The sequence below is a fragment of the Xyrauchen texanus genome, chromosome 37 (genome assembly GCF_025860055.1).
Source record: "Xyrauchen texanus isolate HMW12.3.18 chromosome 37, RBS_HiC_50CHRs, whole genome shotgun sequence".
Lineage (NCBI taxonomy): Eukaryota > Metazoa > Chordata > Actinopteri > Cypriniformes > Catostomidae > Xyrauchen > Xyrauchen texanus.
Genome location: NC_068312.1, coordinates 24,158,312 through 24,169,493, shown reverse-complemented (window position 1 = coordinate 24,169,493; position 11,182 = coordinate 24,158,312). Strand labels below are relative to the sequence as shown.

The 11,182-nt window shown below is 38.8% G+C and overlaps 1 long non-coding RNA gene and 1 pseudogene across 3 annotated transcripts; both read left to right on the top strand.

Annotated features, from left to right (window-relative positions):
- The first annotated feature begins 4,579 nt into the window (after nt 1-4,579).
- Nucleotides 4,580-6,249, top strand: LOC127630640 (tubulin alpha-8 chain-like; annotated as a pseudogene).
- Nucleotides 6,250-9,771: 3,522 nt separating this feature from the next.
- On the top strand, nt 9,772-11,182 carry LOC127631147 (uncharacterized). 3 transcript variants are annotated; one of them, XR_007968924.1, is made up of 5 exons: nt 9,772-9,879; nt 10,123-10,193; nt 10,373-10,475; nt 10,738-11,063; nt 11,105-11,149. It is a non-coding gene; the product is annotated as an uncharacterized LOC127631147 (long non-coding RNA). The 3 variants fall into 3 exon arrangements; XR_007968923.1 differs by having other exon boundaries at nt 9,776-9,879; nt 10,738-11,022; nt 11,105-11,162; XR_007968922.1 differs by having other exon boundaries at nt 9,784-9,879; nt 10,738-11,182.

Here is an 11,182-nt window from a genome sequence, read left to right as displayed (position 1 = left end):
TGATGTTTGAAGCCTGACAATAGCAAATTCAACCTACAGTGTATAATTTTCAATTCCTATTAGGTGGAATTGATGTTGAGAATTTAACAAATTCGCAGAAATATTGGAAATTTAAAGTATCAAAATTACCGCAGAAAAATTTGTAGAGAGAACTGTTCATTGCATTTATTTGCATACATGCATTTGGCAGGTGCTTTTATCCAAAGCAACTTTCAGTGCATTCCAGCTTTGTTTTATCAGTAAGTGCATTCCCTGGTAATCGAATTCATGACCTTGTCACTGCCGTCGCATATCCATGCTCTACCAGACTTAGCTAGATTTCGTTAACTTGGTTTGCACAGGGAGGATTAGGTTTAATCAGAGGGCAAATAGAACAGGGCTATGTGATTAATATGATTACCAATTCTGCTCCTGGGATTCCCACAGCACTGCACTTTTGAGGGGTCCCACTAATCTGTCAAGTCAGAGTTTATTTATCAAATGCACAACAATAGAGCAAACATTAAGTATGTTATGTTTGCAGACAATACATGCACAATTTAATAACACTCTATTGAGGTCACTGATAAATCAGTAATGTTATATAAGGATAGATACTAAATGTACAGTATTGAAGTCGTATTGAGAAACACAAAGACGTTTGGCCTTTTTTGGCATTAATTATATTCATATAGCGCTTTTCTGACACAACACTCAAAGTGCTTTACATAGCAAGCAGGGGACTCCTCAACACCACCAGTGTGCAGCATCAACCTGGATGATGCAATGGTAGCCATAGTGCGCCAGTACAATCATCACACACCATCTGTAGGTGGAGAGGAGAGAGTCAAGTAATACAACTAATTAATGGATCAGGATTATTAGGAGGTCATGATTGGTAAGAGCCAGTGGGGGGAATTTGGCCAGTGAAAATAATGCACAAGTAACATGTCTCAATGGAGCTCCTCTCAGCAGCAGCAGATGTTCTATACAGTTTTTCTGAGCTCAGTACTAGTATCAACTTGAGATGGTACAAAGGATTCCCTGGTAACAAATGAGACCCACAATGCTGATCCCACATTGTTTTAGTACATCTTGCACATCTCTGCATGTAAAAGAAGTCTTTGTCCAAACAGACCTTTTTTTTTTTTTTTATAACATCAGCTCGCTGCAGGTGTGCTCTGGTTGAGAGTAAAGCATCTTTTGGTTTTTCCTCCTTATGAGGAGCACTTGTGTCAAGCAGCATGACTCAAAGCCAAACAAGGCATGGGAGGTAAAAGAGGAGCCAAACAGTATTGTTTAAATAAAAATGTGGGTTGGCTTGCTGCTCTTAACTGAAGCACAGTAGCAATATTCTCCTTTCAGTTGCAGAATCGGCACTCTTAATTTAAAATATAGTTCAAACCTTTGTAACACAGAAACCATCCTCATAGGGACTGTAGGCAGTCTTCTGCTTCATTATTCTCTTTTTGAGAGGTGTTATATTTCTCATGGATTATTTTAGAACTCCTAAGTCAAATCAAGATTTAATTCATTCCCATTCACCAGTTCAGGAAAAATACAAGCGAAAGATAATAAAAGTAGAAGTGCAAATGCACCAACAAGGTCAGTAATGGCCAAATGGTTTAGTAATTATAATATTAACTGTAGGTAGCAGTACATTTAAAACACCATAATATAAACCCTAATGATGGGAACACTTGCAATTTTGTTAAGACTGTAATCAGATCATCTACAAAAGATGTTATGGCACTTACAGAAATCTATTTGCAAACCTCTACACCATGGCAAGGTGACAGTCCATATCATAATCGAACACTCCTTAAAATGTCTACACTTCAGTTGCCTCCAGAACATGAATCACAACATGGTACAAGAGAGCATTTTCAAAATACTAGAGAGATGAGAGGTATAAATGTAGCAAACTCAATCCATTTTCAACCAAAAGCACATCAGCGTGGACATGGCCTTGGAATGCAAATCTGTACAAAACATTCCAAAAAATTAATCAACTGAGAAAATACTGGAACAGGAAGTCTAACTGAATTGGACACAGCTCTGCCTGTAAACCTTCCATCAGCACCACACACAAATCACTGAGATTTTCCAAGGATTTCCCCAGGCAAGCTGAGGCCAGGCTGCCTAATGCATGAAAGCTATACAAACTAACAGCGAGAGAATAAAACCCCTACAACCTGCAAAAACAGGTCCACAACCATATGGAAACTTTTGCCAGTGACTTTCTTTAGATTCCCAGTGCAAAATTGGACGGTGATTATGCGTTACTCGAGGCTAATAGGTGTTTTAATTGGTGTTTTTCCCAACAACTGCATAATGCCAGCCAGAACGTTTGGAAGAATAAGTACAAATGGACTTGGTTTCAAACCCACATTCTAGAGCTCTGGTGTGGGAACATTTTGGCTTTAAGCCGAACGAGAGAGGAGAGCCCATTATTGTGAACAAGCCGGTATGCTACTAAAAGCGGCAATACAACTAACCTAAAAGCTCATTTAAAACAACCATCCCCTCCAGTTTTCTGAGCTGGGACCAAAAACACAGATGGAGATGGAGAGGGGCCTTCCTGACTTTAATTTTTTTTTTTTTTTGACATTCCAATTCCAATGTCTGAGTATTCTTAAGAATTAAAAGTGAATTGCTCTTTGAAAGGGTGTACTTGTATCATTATGCTATTGTATTATCATTATATCAGTGGCATAAAATAGTCTTAAAATGAAAATATTTTTACTATTTTATTATTTTTAACACAATTGTTTCTGGCATAATATATCATCCAACAAAAGTAGTTATCGTGACAGGCCTAATTAATATGACTGCATCCATCTGCCAGCAATACAATTCACATAAGCTCAACAAAAGTGCAGGTGGTCAGACATTTACATAAATGAATCTTTATTTCTGTTTTGCTGTGAGCAGTGATGCAGTATGGCTCTTCAAACTCCTCCTCCCCATCTGCTGAGTGTGTTGCCGTTTTTGCTTTTTTGGGTATGTATGGCAATAAGGCCTAAAATGAAACAGAACAGATGTTATGAGATATTAAAATCTCCCATTCAGACTTCACACTTTGATAGATGCGTAATGGTGTGAAGGAATTGCTCTTACTTCATTTCCAGAAACATTTCTTTCAGGAACATCCTCAGAATGCCGGTTTTCAGCCGGTCTGATAAAAAAAACCTGTGTGACTTTATTCCCAGAAGTTGCTTCAAGACAGCCAGTCAGATCAGAACTGGCGATTTCAGCCAGCTCCTGACATTTTTATGTTAAATATGCATTGGACGGTCAGCAAACTGACTTTGAGTTGTCTGTGGGAGAATACAACTTGTTACAAATACTAAAAATATTCAAGGACATGTGATTTGCTTCATTGCACACAATAAATTCAGTAGGCTTATTGGGAACAGCTTAAGTTTGACTTTATCTACACAATGACAACAGATGGCCGTCTCTTTCTGGATCTCACTCTCTCATTCTTCAGATTCATTCTACAGCTGTTCATGTCTGACATTCCAAACTATTTGAAAAACTGTTCCGCTTGAGATGGAAAATTAGGAAAGCATGATCATTACATTTGATTTAGTCCAGGGAATATGTGGTAGGCTGTTCAGTATCAGTCCTAGCCCCTGCACCAACCCAAATGGGAAGGAATCATCTTTTTTTCCACCAAAAAGACCAACACTTTCATGTACTCATGCAAATAATTCATTATAGTGGAATTGGCTGCAAATTGGTCTGTCGTCTTAATGAGACATTAATGGCACTACCTATCTCTAGTGGTTACTGTTCATTAAAAAGAGGCATTAGGTCTTAATTTGTCATATTGTTTTTTCTGCCGTTACATTTTCCCAATTCACTTTGCCATCCATAATTCTGGTTTTCCCTACATGCCAATTCAGTCTGCCAGTCTTAATTGTAATCTACTTTTAAATTCTTGTTCAATTGAGCTTGTTTGTGCTATACATATATTTGAATTGAATGACTTTTCATTTAATAACATTAAAACATCTGGAGTTTATATTAAAATTCCCCTCAGATCACAGAAAATAAAATATTCCTGTTCTGCTCTTTTTTTCTTATGTACAATAGTACGGCTAATTTTTTTTTTGCATGAGATATCCTAATATATTATATCTGTGAAAATGTTCACTGAGTGTCACATTAAATATTTAAGGTATCAACAATTTAACATCATTTTACGGTTGTTCTGATTTGTCTATAGGAGTAAAAAAATGGATTTCAAAATCTAGTTAGTTACCATCATTAGCGCAGTTTACATTATGATTCCAGGTAAAAGCCACACCCTACTTAAGTAATTATAAAGTAAGCCCAGGTGTGTGGATTGGTTGAGTTGAGAAGGTGTGTTGGTGTTCTCTTTGGCATTATATCATCAACCAGCCAGATAAGTTTAGAATTACTGTTGTAATTTTTTGTTGTCACAGGGTTTGAAGGCTCCATTTTCATTCATGTTTGCTGTGATATTTGAGTACAATGGTGAGATTGTGTGGTTTCAGGCATGTTTTCATTTTCATGTGTGATCAGCAAAAGTGATTTGTATCATTGTCATTGGAGTACATATCAACACATCGGTCAACCAGGAGTTCAAATGGGAAACTCCTGCTGGGAGTTGTACTGTTTGGAGCATGGCATCCAGCGGGATGGAATAATCGTTGGTTACTGCAGCACATTGGCTGACTCTTCTTTTGGCACTTTATTCAGTGAAACCTGTGCAGGGAATTACGTTCCTCGAGGGATATTCATTGATCTGGAGCCGACTGTTGTTTTGTCACTGGGGTAGTCAGTTCAAAGGTACACCCACTGTACTCTTTACATGTAATTTGGAGTGTATCTGTACCTTATCTGTCCTGAAATGTCATGTATTGGGACTTCAAGGTGTTACTGTGGGTAAACATTGAGGGTACTGCCCAGTGATCACTTTTGTACCCCTAAATGTACAACTCTTGCACTGTTTTTCAGTAAAATCGGAAGGTTTCTGGAGATTGGGTGTCTGTGGCTCAAGTTTCTTTGACAATGTTGCTTTGTAGATGAGATCCGTAATGGAGCATATCGACAACTTTACCACCCTGTGCAGCTTATCAGTGGCAAAGAGGATGTGGCCAATAATTATGCAAGAGGTCACTATACCATCGGCAAATAAATCATAGACCCCGTGTTGGACCATATACGGTCATATTTATGTGCAAAATGGTGTGTTCAATGGCATTCAAGTGTTTTGTAAAACTGGACACATTTTGAACCACTTTCTGCTGTCTCTCTCTCTCTAGGCGGATCAGTGCACTGGGCTGCAGGGCTTCCTGATCTTTCACAGTTTTGGAGGAACAGACTCTAGTTTTACATCTCTCCTGATTGAATGACATTGTTTGTAGATTATGGTAAAAAGTCAAAGTTCGAGTTCTCAGTGTATCCTGCCCCACAGGTGAGCACTGATGTGGTGGAGCCCTACAATAGTATTCTTATGACTCCCACCACGCTTGAGCACTATGACTGCTCTTTCATGGTGGATAATGGAGCCATATTTGACATCTGCAAGAGAAATTTTGATATTGAGCGCCCATCCTACACCAACCTGAACCGGCTCATATCCCAGATTGTGTCCTCAATCACTGCATCTTTAAATTTTGATGAAGATCTGAATGTGGACCTCAGAGTTCCAGACCAACCTGGTCCCATACCCTCGTATCATCTTCCCACTTGTCACTTACTTGCCCATCATCTCTGCTGAAAAAGCATACCACGAGCAGCTCTCTGTACCGGAGATCACCAATGCCTGCTTTGAGCTGGTAAACCCTTGTGAAGTGTGACCCTTGCCATGGCAAATACATGGCCTGCTGTCTGCTTTACCATGGCGACATGGTCCCAAAAGATGTCAACTCTGCTATAGCCAGCATCAAGACATGACACTCCATCCTGTTCATGGACAGGTGTCCCACAGAATTTATGGTCGGCATCAACTACCAGCTGCCCACTGTTGTGCCAGGAGGTGATCTGGCCAAGGTGCAGAGAGCCATCTGTATGTTGAGTAACACCATGGCTATTGCAGAATCGTGGTGCCCTTGGACCACAAGTTTGACCTCATGTATGCCAAAAGGGCTTTCGTACATTGCTATGTTGGTGGAGGGATGGAGGAAGGATAATTCTCAAGAGGCTCAAGAGGACATGGCTGCCCTTGAGAAGGACTACGAGGAGGTTGGTGCTGATTCCTCTCAAGATGGTGAGGAGGACGAGGAAGAGTATTGAATATAAGAGCATTTGACACAAATTTGATAAAAAATTTATTAAATAAAATAAAAATCTCAACTGAAATGCATGTGGTGAGCAGGCGCTATTCCTTAAGAGAAAGTATGCCATTTTAGCGCTTCTTATACATATCAATGTAAATACTGCAAATTATGAATACAAAAACAAGTATGTAATGTGTGAAATGTGTAAACATGCATATTTAAAGGAACAATAGTACATTTTTAAATATTTAACGTCATCAAACAATTAAAATATTGAAGAATTTAACAAATTGGTTTCAACAGCATTTATGGATGGTTTGGTGAAACCCATGCAGAGCCTTGCTCCATAAACCTAATATTAACTTGGTAGTATAAAATGGTAATAAAATGGTAATCATTATTTTTTGATGCCCACTTAGGTAAATCAGGCAGGTCATAATGGACTTCTAAGGCAATTTTTTGTTAAATATCAGATGTGTAATTCTATTTTCATATTTAGGTTCAAGTCTTGTGAATAGTTTTTGTTGAAAAACTGTAGCTGACATGACATATTACACAGTGGCATCATTATGATACTATATGCAATATTCTTAAATCAAATTATTGCTAGAATTAAGTATTTGTACATTTTTAAAAAGCTAAAATGTGATTAAAATGATATCCAATCATGCATCTGAAGAGGGTTGCAATGCAGTATACACATTTAAACATTTTGAATGTAAATGTAAAAGTGGCAACTAATAAAAAATATCTGTCATAACCACTATAATATGATTATACCATTGTCACAATATACAAACTGCTAATGTACATAGAAAAGCTAAAATGTGACAATTCAAATGTAACTGACAAGATATATACAGTATATAGCCTGACCAATAGGTCATGGTTTGCTAAAATATGTTCCCCTTCTGTCACTCACTCGATGTTGAGTCGAATGTAGTGACACAAGGAGTCTTTCTTGAGAGCCTCGTGTACATCTGAACTTGAGAAAAGGCCAATTAGAAGTTGGCACACAGAATTTGCATGTCCCGCCCCTGGACATACGGGTATAAAGGGAAGCGGGCGTGCGTCTGTCAGTCAGATTTTTTCTTTGGAGCCAAACGGTCCTAGCCCTCATCCTCCGATCAAACAGGTCCCAGATGTGCTCAACGGGATTGAGATCCGGGTTCTTCGCTGGCCAAAGCAGAACACTGACATTCCTGTCTTGCAGGAAATCAAGCACAGAACGAGCAGTATGGCTGGTGGCATTGTCTGGATGAGCCTGCAGGAAGGATACCACATGATGGAGGAGGATGTATTTCCTGTAATGCGCAGCGTTGAGATTGCCTGCAGTGACAAGTTCAGTCCGATGATGCTGTGACGCACTGCCCCAGACCATGATGAACCCTCCACCTCCAAATCGATCCTGCTCCAGAGTACACGCCTTGGTGTAATGCTCATTCCTTAAACGGTAAACGTGATTCACATTCTTCATGCATATCACCCCCTACTGGGCAGGGAGAAGAAATTCTAGTAAAAAATAAATATTGATCTGTTTCTCAACCACACCTATCATATCCTTCTGAAGGTATGGATTTAACCACTGGATTCATATGGATTACTTTTAGCATGTCGTTGTGCTTTTTAGAGAGAAAATTTGTGCTCTGCAGAAGAAAGTTATACACATCTGGGATGGCATGAGGGTGAGTAAATTATGAGAATATTTTCCTTTTGGGGTGAACTACATCTGTAAATCGATGAATTTGCCTCATTAGTGACTGGAAAGTGTGACAGCTGCCTAAACATGTGCTAAATACTAGGCCTAATGAGGTGCTGAAACTGTTCTAGCTCAGTCACATCTCTTTATCCCAGTCCATCATCCTTGCAGAATTTATTTAATGTGAATCTCAGTGGTAATAGAATCAAGCCTGGAGATACTGTGTGCAAAATGTCTGTTGGCCTCATGTGGTTCACTCATCCTGTAGTCAGCTGAAAGCCCTCATATCTCATGCCACACTGTTAGCAGTACAACTCTTGTTATTATTGCACTGTTGCAATTGCAGTAGTGAAAATTCTTATGGTGGTGTATTTGGAAACAAGCAGGTAGGATACATGCATTATACAATAATAACTGCTATGGGGAGCCTGCAAAGACACAAAGTAACATCATCCCAAGCCGTTCACTTTAGCGATTTGGTCCGACTGTGTTCATATCAGCAGCAAACTGTAGGCTACTGGAGTTCACATGGACCTTACCCCAGACCACATTTTCAAGTGGTACAGTGTGCGATTCGCGGGTGCGCACCCGAGTTCAAAAAACAGCATTCACATTATCCAAACGAACTGAGATTTGACATAATTCGACCCCGGGTGAGCACAAAAAGTGCTAGTGCGAAAACATCCTTAGGGGGCTTTCACACTGGGCACTTTTGCTGCTGTCGGATTCCGAGTGCGATTGTTCCCAGAGCCCCCCGCAGCGTTGGTCTGGTTTCACACTCACTTGATTCTATAGAACCCCAGTCCATTTGCGTACATCTTACATTATAACAAGCGCATGGTGAACACAAAGCGACTCAAAGTGAGGTTTTTTTTATACCATTATGCAGAGCAGAGTGAACGACAACTGCGTATATGTACACTTCATTGCGTAACTCCGCAGATGTCCAGGGGAAGGTGCTTGCTGCTGCTCGCAAACTGCGTTTTTTGAGGAGACAGTTCCCACTGAGCAAGCGACGTCTGTGGACATACAAAACAGGTTGATATCTCGTCCGTCCGTCCAGGCCATGATCTGAACGTCCATTGACAGCCAGAATTAGTCGATTAATGACACTGATAAATTATGTCCCATCAGGCCATAATCTATAGGTCCACTGACAGCCAGAACTAGTTCAGAACAGACGTTCATACTGGCTATAATCTGGACGTCCGTTGACATCCAGAATTAGTCGATGAATGACGTGAAAAAGATGTCCAATCTGGCCACAATCTATAGGTCCACTGACAGCCAGAACTAGTTCAGAACAGACGTTCATACTGGCTATAATCTGGACGTCCGTTGACGTCCAGAATTAGTCGATGAATGACGTGAAAAAGATGTCCAATCTGGCCACAATCTAAACGTCCACTGACAGCCAGAACTAGTTCAGAACAGACGTTCATACTGGCTATAATCTGGACGTCCGTTGACGTCCAGAATTAGTCGATGAATGACGTGAAAAAGATGTCCAATCTGGCCACAATCTAAACGTCCGTTAACATCCAGATTTAGTCAATAAATGACAGAAAATATGTTAAAGCCACAATCGAAACGTCATTTATTTATTATTATTAAATGCTTGTAGAAGAAAACTACATCAAGTTTGCAAGTACAACAAAAAATATAACAAACATCGTCATTGTCATAACATTACAACTATATGTAACCGGGTGGTAAATACCCCTTAAAGTTTGTTTTTCGCCTTGTATGTTTAAAACTGTTATTTGATATGTTGAGTGAATTATGGAGACAGGAAAGGCAGCGGTTACCTGTATTTCCCTGGAGTTGTCAACAGGTGGCGCTATGTGTGTTGCGTACGAGATTATGCGCATGCATTCTCACCTCGGTCATTGTTTTGATAGACATGCAACGAGTAGTGTGAGAGAGACGCTCACTCTCTGGGAACGGGTAAATATAATGTTATGTGGTAATAATCTTGATAAATACCATTTGTGGATGTATACTTTGTTGTGTAAATATGGATATATTATCATATTTGAGAAGTTATGTCGTGTGTAATGTCCGCGATGATATGACGTCACACCATGCGGTGCAGGCCTGTTCATTTGACATTAAGAAATGCTATGCACTTTTTTCAAATGTTCATTGTGCTTTTCATGTGATTTGTATTTAATGTGATTATTTACACAGTGTACAACAGTATGTTGAGCATTTCAACCCTCGTGAGGTGAATGTGATGTTCTGTAGGAGCTGATTGTTACGTGAGTGTTATTTTCTCTAATTTCTTTCAAGTGATATGTAAGTGGGAAATATAAAAATGTACTTATGTTGTTTTGTTTGTACAGTATTCTCACTGCCGTATTGTACCTTATAGTATTGTGCCGTATTGTATTGTTTTGGAATCGTGTTGCATATTATTTTTTGTCTTTGATTGGATTAGGCTCTTCACCAATCAGCTGATTGAACTTCTATTCAATATGAAGGGAAGGGCAAAAAAGATAAAATTTGAATTGAAGACAATAAATTGTTTTCAGCAATAAAAGGTGAGCTTCATATTATGGTCATTAAAAAAAAAAGTGTGTATATATGTATGTGTGTGTGGAATGCTTAATATCAGGCTTGATGTAATTTGACTTGATTTTTGATTTGATAACTAGGCATTTCATAAACTAGACATAATCATTTCATTGATTTGAGTACTCAAATTTTCATCTATGTATACTATGTATCTCTGCTGCAAGCTAGACCACAACAGTGGCGTTTGTATATTTATTTTACATGTGGATTTTTTTGCTTTGATTGTAGCTGCTGTCATGAAATGGGACCCAGCTGCTACAGAGGCCCAAATAAAGTCTGCTGCATCTGATCATCTGAAACATGCCCCGGGAGAGTCAGGGGTGGTGGCTGTAAATGAATATATTGTGGACCTTATAGCAGCCACATTTTGTTAATTGTTTACTGTTTTAACAAAATTTTATAGCACTTTTATTTATAACTTTACTGTTCAGGTTTTAAGTTGTATTGTGTTAATTTATACTTGACTGTTCAGGTTTTAAGTTGTATTGTGTTAATTTATACTTGACTGTTCAGGTTTTAAGTTGTATTGTGTTAATTTATACTTGACTGTTCAGGTTTTAAGTTGTATTGTGTTAATTTATACTTGACTGTTCAGGTTTTAAGTTGTATTGTGTTAATTTATACTTTACTGTTCTGGTTTTAAGCTTGGGTAAAATTTGTAATAAAAATATAT